The following is a 9,106-nucleotide window of genomic DNA, read 5'->3' on the forward strand; positions in this document are numbered from 1 at the left end:
AGATTGCCTCTATCTTTTTAGGGTCGACTTTAATACCTTCTGATGAAATAATATGTCCTAGATATTCAATTTCTATTTGGAAGAAATCACTCTTTTCTGGATTAGCATATAATTGATTGTCTTTTAACAACTTAAAAACTAAAGACAAATGTTCATAATGCTCATTCTCATTTTTACTGAAAACTAATATGTCATCAATGAAAACAATGACACAATGCTGATGTTTAAGAAATATGCGATTCATCATACGACTGAATGTGGCTGGTGCATTAGTTAAATCGAAAGGCATAACCAGAAAATCATAGTGTCCAAATTGTGTTCTAAATGCAGTTTTGAATATATCAGATTTTTCCAATCTTACTTGATGATATCCAGATTTAAGATCTATCTTACTGAATATGGCAGATCCTTGTAGCTTATCCATAAGATCATCTACCCTAGGAATCGGGTATCTATTCTTAACAGTAATTTTATTTAAGGCACGATAATCAATGCACATGTGATAGGTATATTTTTCTTCTTCACTAATAAAACAGGTGCACCAAATGGAGAACTACTAGGTCTAATTAATCCTCGGTTAAGCAATTCTTCTATTTGTTTTTGAAATTCTTTCTGTTCAATTTGGTTATGTCTATATGGTGCTTTACATGGTGGTTGTGTTCCAGGAATTAAATCTATCTTATGATCTTTAGGACGTGAAGCTGGTAATCCAGGTGGTAAATCAGCAATAAAACAATCTTGAAATTGGGCAAGAAATTGTGTATGCCTAGGATGCATCTGTTTTTCTTTAGCTTGAATTTCATTCACCCATATTAAATAGGATATGCTACTTTTACATAATGCACGTTTAGCCTGAGTATGAGTAAGCAGTGGAGAATTATTGGAAGTGTGCATACCATGCAGTGTGATTTTTTTTCCTTGAAAATAAATTTTAATTGAATGTGTAGAATAATCTATATCAGGATTGTATTGATGACGCCAAGGCATTCCTAAGATAATGTCACTAGACTGCAAAGGTACAACTTGAAAATTTCTTCGTTCAATATAATCACTAATTTTAATTTCTAAATTATGCATCTCTTGTGTTCCATTATATCACCTAGGAATGCAGTCTTGATGCGATAATGTGTAGAAACAGTTTGTAAATTCAATTCTTTGACTAATTTTGTAGAAATAAAGTCATGTGTGCTCCCATCAGCATGTAAAATAGTCTTTTCTTTACCATGCACAAAACATTTCATTGTTAATAAAGAATGGGGAGTTGGCATACCTGGCAAAGTATCTGAAGTAGTACCAATGTCGTCATCGTCTTCCGTAAAGTCCGGCATTTCCTCACGTTCTTCATCTTCTATTGCTCCCAGATAGTTGATATGGACAAATGGCTTTTTGGATTGACAATTGGCTGCTAGATGTCCCAGTTGATAGCATTTGTAACAAACTATGGGTTTTGTTTTGGATACATTATTGGTAATTGCAGGAAGTTTAGGAATGTTGGGATTTGACTGTGAGGATGGCTTAGGGTTTGGATTTGTGTTAGATGGCAAAGCAGGTGGTCGTGTCCAAGATTTACAGAATGAAGATGGAAGAAAACGACTTTGATTGAATCTTCGAAAATTTGAATTGAATTGTTTAGAACCAAAGTTACCATTAGTTGGAAATTGTTGTGGTCGCTTGTCTCGTCTGCGAATTTTGTCTTCAATGTCATGGGCCAAGGAAATTGCATCTTCAAGGGTTGTTGGCTTGAACATATTGACTTCCGCATAAAAATGTCCAAGTAGGCCAGACATAAACTTGCGTTTATGAGTTGCTTCAGGTACATCTTCGAGCATACGTAGTTGCAGTAGAGCATTCCAGAAACGTTCAGTGTATTGTGAAATAGGTTCGCGATGTTGTAGAAGATCCCATTGCTTGATAGCTTTTTCATGGAATTGTGGAGGAAAGAAATTTTGCAAAAATTTCTTTTGGAAACTCTCCCAAGTAGTGGGACAATCAACACTCTTGCGGACCACAGTTCACTATAAAGATGCTCGGTCAACTAAATGGTTAGTGACACATTTAATTTTATCTGGTCCTTCACGATCAGAGGGTACAGAAGGGGGTTCTTGACTGCCAGGAACATGCTGGTATCGACCGTTTGCCACAAGACTGACTGTAGAGCTCGATCGTTCCAAGAGCTCCGCCTTCGCGCGAGATGGTAAGCGATTGGAAGCTCTCGATCTTAGCTTTGCTCTGATACCACTGGTGAACAGATCGGAAGCTGTATGTGTGCGTAGTGAGCACTGGAAGGTCCCCAAGAATAAAAGAACTCTACTTTTGCACAAAGAACAAGGAAGAAAGCTTGCATGACATGAAGCAAGAGACTCATTGGGTACAATTTTTCCCCATGTCCTTGTGTGAGCGCTCCACAAAGCATGTATTTGATATATTATTGATCTCCAAGGTCAAAAAAGTAGCCCAATTTACAATTAGCACGCTTTAGCTTTTGTTTTTGCTTTTGTCTCACTAAAGAATTAAAGCTATTGGGCGCCCAAGGAGTCGGGCGGCACCCAAATACAATGTCCAATACAAATATTTAAATCGTGCGCCCATGCACATACAAAAATAATCAATAAATATCAAGTGCTTTAATAAATAAGTGCAACAAAATATAGACGCCATGCCTAAGATACGCACCCATCAAAATTTGATGATAATTTGAATACACGCTATCCTCCAATACTTACCAATGCCACCGTTGCTCGCTCTACACATCAACTGAAGCATTCACAATTGTTAGAAAAATAATACAATTAAACTGACAAAAGTGAATACGTAGCAGTCTTTAGCTACAAAAATAAATTGGTTAGAAATCAATCCTAACCTTAATTTATTACGAGTGTGCACTCTAAACTCATAAACGTTTATTAATTTAAATATGTATTTTGCGGAATCACCCGCTATGGAATCACCCACTTACACATCAAATTAACAAAACGCTCGAAAAGGATAGGCGTCCCCATCAACTTTTCGCACAAAGAATCCACTTTGTGTATGAGCCCTGGTAATAATAAAATTTTACGGAATCCACCGCAAAACCTCACGGAATCCACCGTGGAATATGCCTCCTGGCATCATCAACAGGATGATTTTTAAACTTAACCAAATATCTAGAATATCTATGACCAGTTTTAGTGGTTATAATGTCAGTATCTAGAATAGTTTCAGGCTCAAGAATTTCAGTTTTTTCTTCTAGCAAATGAGGGTTTTCATATACAGGGTGTACAGGTAATTGTCCTTTAAGAGGTCGTAATAAATTGATATTAAAGGTGTTGTGGATTTTCCAGTGTTGTAGTAATTCTAGTTTAAATGTATTGTCATTGATTTTGTGAATGATCTTGAAAGGTTCATAAAATCTAGGGGTTAATTTTACAACAAGGTGTTTGTCAACACTTTGTAATCTTTGCTTTTCAATTCGTAACCAAACATAATCATCAACTTTGAAACTCATAGCTTTTCTTTTCTTATTGGCTTGTTTTGTGTATGATTGCTAGGCTTTGGCAATCATATCTTTAACTTCATCAAAAATAGTAGCATGCATGTTAGCAATATCATCAGCAACTTGAACTTTGTTTGATAATGATATAACAGGTGTAGGCGATCTATATCCATAAATAATTTCAAATGGTGCTTTCTATGTAGCTGTATGTGGTGTGTTATTATGTGCAAACTGAAGTAAATGTAAATATGTATCCCATGTTTGCGGTTTTGAAATTGTGTATGCACGCAAAAGATCTAAAATGGTACTATTAGTAGCTTCTGTTTGGCCATTTGTTTCAGGATGAAATGCAAATGAAAGATCAATCTTTGTTCCTAAGTTAGCAAACAAAGTAATCCAAAAATTATTGCAGAATCTAGAATCACAATCAGAAATAATAACTTTTGGCAAACCATGGCTAGTGAAAACAATTTTCAAGAACAATTGAGCAGCTTGAGATGCAGTTAATGTTTTCTTGCATGGAATGAAATATGCTTGTTTGCTTAACCTATCAACAATAGTCCAAATCATGTCATGATTAGCTTTAGTATTAGGTAGACCAGTGATAAAATCCATTGAAATGTGTTCCCATGGTCGTTCTGGAATCGGTAAAGGCATTAATAAATCATATTGTTTACCATGGTATCTTTTAACTCTTTGACAAATTAGGCATTCAGATACAAAATTAGATACATCAGATTCCATGTGTGGCCAATAAAAATCTTCAATCAGTGTATGGAAAGTAGATATAATTCCTCTATGACCTTGGTATGGGGGACAATGAATTTCATGCAAAACAAATGATCGAAATGGAACAGTCACACATAATCTTTTTTCATATTAAAACATAAATCCATCAGTGTAAGACAATTAATCAATAGGAATCCAATTATTTATAACTAGTTTATTCCAATCAGCTTGAAAAGTAGGGTCTTGGTCATAAGTATCTTTCATAGGAAGAAGAGAGTCAAATGATACCATAGAAATATTATGAATAGTCGGTCTTCTAGTTAAAGCATTGGCAACAACATTCTCTTTTCCAGGTTGATATTGTATAAGTGGATGAAAACTTTGAATAAAAGCAGCCCATTTAATGTGTCGGTCATATATTTGTGGTTGACTAAGGAGATGTCTAATGCTTTGTTGGTCAATTTGATCATGAATTTAGATCCCATTAAATAATGTTTCCATTGACATAAAGCTTGTACTACAACTAGCAATTCCTTATCATAGGTAGAATACTTAAGTGCAGAGGGTTTAAGTTTGCAGCTAGAGTAGGCTATGGGATGAGAATCTTGCATAAGGACAGCTCCTATTCCAGATCCACTAGCATCAGTAACTACTAAGAAAAATGCTCTATTGAAGTCAGGTAATTGCAATACATGAGCACGATTTAAAGCATGTTTTAGTAAATCAAAGGACTTTTGTTAATTGTCAGACCAATGATACACAATGCATTTCTTTAATAGTTTTGTCAAAGATAATGCAAGCAATGAGAAATTTCTCACAAATTTTCTGTAAAAGCTAGCCAAACCTAAGAAAGAACATAATTCATGCATATTTTTGGGTATCGGCCAATTCAAAATTACTTTTATCTTTTGAGGGTTAACTTTAATACCTTCAGATGAAACAATATGTCCTAGATATTCAATTTTTGTTTGGAAAATTCACTCTTTTTTGGATTGGCATATAATTGATTCTCTTTTGCTGATGCTTCAAAAATATGTGATTCATCATATGACTGAATGTGGCTGGTGCATTAGTTAAACCAAAAGGCATAACCAGGAATTCATAGTGTCCAAATTGTGTTCTAAATGCAATTTTGAATATATCAGATGTGTCCAATCTTACTTGATGATATCCAGAATTAAGATCTATCTTGCTGAATATGGCAGATCCTTGTAGCTTGTCCATAAGATCATCTACCCTAGGAATTGAATATCTATTATTAACAGTAATTTTATTTAGGACACGATAATCAATGCGCATGCGATAGGTATTGTTTTTCTTCTTCACTAATAAGACAGGTGCACCAAATGGAGAACTACTAGGTCTAATAAGTCCTTGGGTTAACAATTCTTCAATTTGGGCTTGAATTTCGTACTGTTCAATTTGGTTATGTCTATATGGTGCTTTACATGGTGGTTGTGATCCAGGAATTAGGTCTATCTTGTGATCTTCAGGACGTACAGGTGGTACTCCAAGTGGTAAATCAACAACAAAAAAATCTTGAAATTGGGAAAGAAATTGTGCGTGCCTAGGATGCATCTAATTTTCTTTAGCTTCGATTTCATTCACCCATATTAAATAGAATTTGCTACTTTTCCGTAATGCACGTTTAGCTTGAGTATGAGTAAGCAATGGAAAATTATTGAAAGTCTGCATACCATGCAATGTGATTTGTTTTCCTTGAGAATGGATTTTCATTGAATGCATAGAATAATCTATATCAGGATTGTACTAATGTCGGCAAGGCATTCCTAAGATAACATCACTAGACTGCAAAGGCACAACTAAGAAATTTCTTCGTTCAGTATAATCACCAATTTTAATTTCTAAATCATGCATATCTTGTGTTCCATTGTATTTAGTGCTTAAGAATGCAGCCTTGATGCGATAATATGTAGAAACAGTATGTAAATTAAATTCTTCGATCAATTTTACAGAAATAAAGTCGTGTGTGCTCCCAACATCATGTAAAACAGTATTTTCTTTACCATGCATAAGCCATTTCATGGTTAATAAGGAATGGGGATTTGGCATACCTGGTAAAGTATTTGACGTAGTACCAATGTCATCATCGTCTTCCGTAAAATCCGGCATCTCTTCGTGTTCTTCATCTTCTGTCGCTCCCAAATAATTGATATGAAAAATTGGCTTTTTGAATTGACAATTGGCCGCTAGATGTCCAGGTTGATGACATTTGTAACAGACTATGGGTTTTGCTTTGGATACAATATTGGTAATAGCAGGATTTTTAGGAATCTTGGGATTGGAGAGATGGCTTAGGGTTTGAATTTGTGTTTGATGGCAAAGCATGTGGTCATGTCCAAGATTTACAAAATGAAGATGGAAGGAAACGACTTTGATTAAATCTTCGAAAATTTGAATTGAATTGTTTTGAACCAAAGTTACCATTAGTTTGAAATTTTTGTGGTCGCTTCTCTCGTCCTCGAATTTTGTCTTCAGTGTCATGGGCCAAGGAAATTGCATCTTCGAGAGTTGTTGGCTTGAACATGTTGGCCTCCGCATAAAAATGTCAATTTAAGCCAGACATAAACTTGCATTTATGGGTTGCCTCAAGTACATCTTCAAGCATTTGTAGTTGCAATAAAGCGTTCCAAAAACGCTCGATATATTGTGAAATAGGCTCACGATCCCTTTGTTGCAAAAGATCCCATTGTTTGATTGCTTTTTCGTGGAATTGGGGTGGAAGGAGATTCTGCAAAAATTTCTTTTGGAAAGTCTCCCAAGTAGTGGGACAATCAACACTTTTGCGGACAATAGTCCACCATAGGGATGCTTGGTCAACTAGATGGTTAGTGACACACTTACTTTTGTCTTTCTTAGCATATGGTTCTTCATGGAAATAATCATCAAATTGACTGATAAAAGCAAGTATAGTCTTTCCATCGTGTGACCCATTGAAAGTACGAAATTTGAAGTTTCTTTTACTTATCTTTATTTCTTTCCGAAAAGATTGCACTTCAAGTGTTGCATCGATCGTACGTCATATAAGATCTTCAGGTTGCGGTCCATCTTGGTCGGTGGTAGATCGTTGCAGATTGGCCAATTGAGCTTGCAAGGTTTGACATGCTCTTCGTTCCTCTTGAATCTGCATCATAATCAAATCTAGCTTTTGCTCCATCGTTGGTTCGAGTAGGTCACCTTCAGCCATAAAATCTTCCATGGTTTGATTGGACATCCTGCAAATCCAAAAGACCTCACACACTTTGAAATCTTGTTAGCGGGATGAGTGTAGCTCAAAGTTGGGTTTATAAGGCTTATTTCTCTCTTTTTTTAAAAAAATTTGGCTTTTTATAGTATCTCTCCTTTGCGGTTGCGGAATTTGATATCATGGTCGTCTTTCAAGAAGATAATCTTGCGTATAGACTGCGTGTTGTAAACTGTTCGCTGGAATCTGGTTCTGTCAGTCCACAGGTGTGAATAGGGGCTTCCAGAGAGTTGAAGACAACTTCGTGTATAACCGGATAGGAACTGCCGCTATGGTAAATAATTGAAGAGGAAACTTGAAAGCTTTAGAAGCTTTGGAATTTCTAAAGCTTAAGTTTTTTTAAAAAATTTCGTAATATTTTCGTGAGGACAAGAGGACGTTTTGATCCGTTTCGGCGATGTGCAGTACATACTGTTGCCGTTGACGGAAAAATTTAGAGGCTTTAAGCTTTTTAGAAGCTTGCTCTAAAGCTTATTAAGCTTATACTCCAAGCTTTAATGGAAATTGATGGAAATTGCTTATCTAAGCATAAAAAATAAATGACTTGTTGTAGAAGCTTCCCGCGTGGTCCTCCGCCTACAAAGGCCGGTCCTTCACGATCTGAGTGTATAGCAGGGGATTCTTGACTGCCAGGAACACGCTGGTATCGACCATTTGCCACGAGACTGACTGTAGAGCTTGATCATTCTGGGAGCTCCGCCTTCATGCGAGATGGTAAGCGATTGAAAGCTCTCGATCTCAGCTTCGCTCTGATACCACTAGTGAACAGATCGGAAGCTGTATGCACGCATAGTGAGCGCTGGAAGGTCCCCAAGAATAAAAGAACTCTACTTTTGTACAAAGAACAAGGAAGAAAGCTTACACGACATGAAGCAAGAGACTAATTGGGTACAATTTTTCCCCATGCCCTTGTGTGAGCGCTCTACAAAGCATGTATTTGATATATTATTGATCTCCAAGGTCAAAAAAATAGCCCAATTTACAATTAGCACGCTTTAGCTTTTGTGTTTGCTTTTGTTCCACTAAAGAATTAAAGCTATTGGGTGTCCAAGGAGTCGGGCGGTACCCAAATACAATGTCCAATACAAATATTTAAATCGTGCGTCCATACATATACAAAAATAATAAATAAATGTCAAGCGCTTCAATAAATAAGCACGTCAAAATATTGGCGCCATGCCTAAGATGCGCGCCCATAAAAAATGATAATGATTTGAATACACGCTATCCTCCAGTGCTTCCCAATGCCACCGCTGCCTGCTCTACACATCAACTGAAGCATTCACAATTGTTAGAAAATAATAGAATTTAATCGACAAAAGTGAATACCTAGCAGTCTTTAGCTACAAAATAAATAAATTGGTTAGAACTCAATCCTAACCTTAATTTATTATGAGTGTGCACTCTAAACTCATAAATGTATATTAATTTAAATATGTATTTTGTAAAATCACCCACTATGGAATCACCCACTTGCACATTAAATTAACAAGACGCTCGAAAAGGACAGGCGTCCCCATCGACTTTTCGCACAAGGAATCCACCTTGTGTATGAGCCCTGGCAATAAAATTTTATGGAATCCACCGCAAAACCTCACGGAATCCACCGTGGAATATGCCTTCTGGCATCACTTTAT

Source organism: Lygodium microphyllum, chromosome 19 (genome assembly GCF_053477565.2).
Source record: "Lygodium microphyllum isolate KBCC chromosome 19, Lygodium_microphyllum_v1.1.10, whole genome shotgun sequence".
NCBI classification, from domain to species: Eukaryota; Viridiplantae; Streptophyta; class Polypodiopsida; order Schizaeales; family Lygodiaceae; genus Lygodium; species Lygodium microphyllum.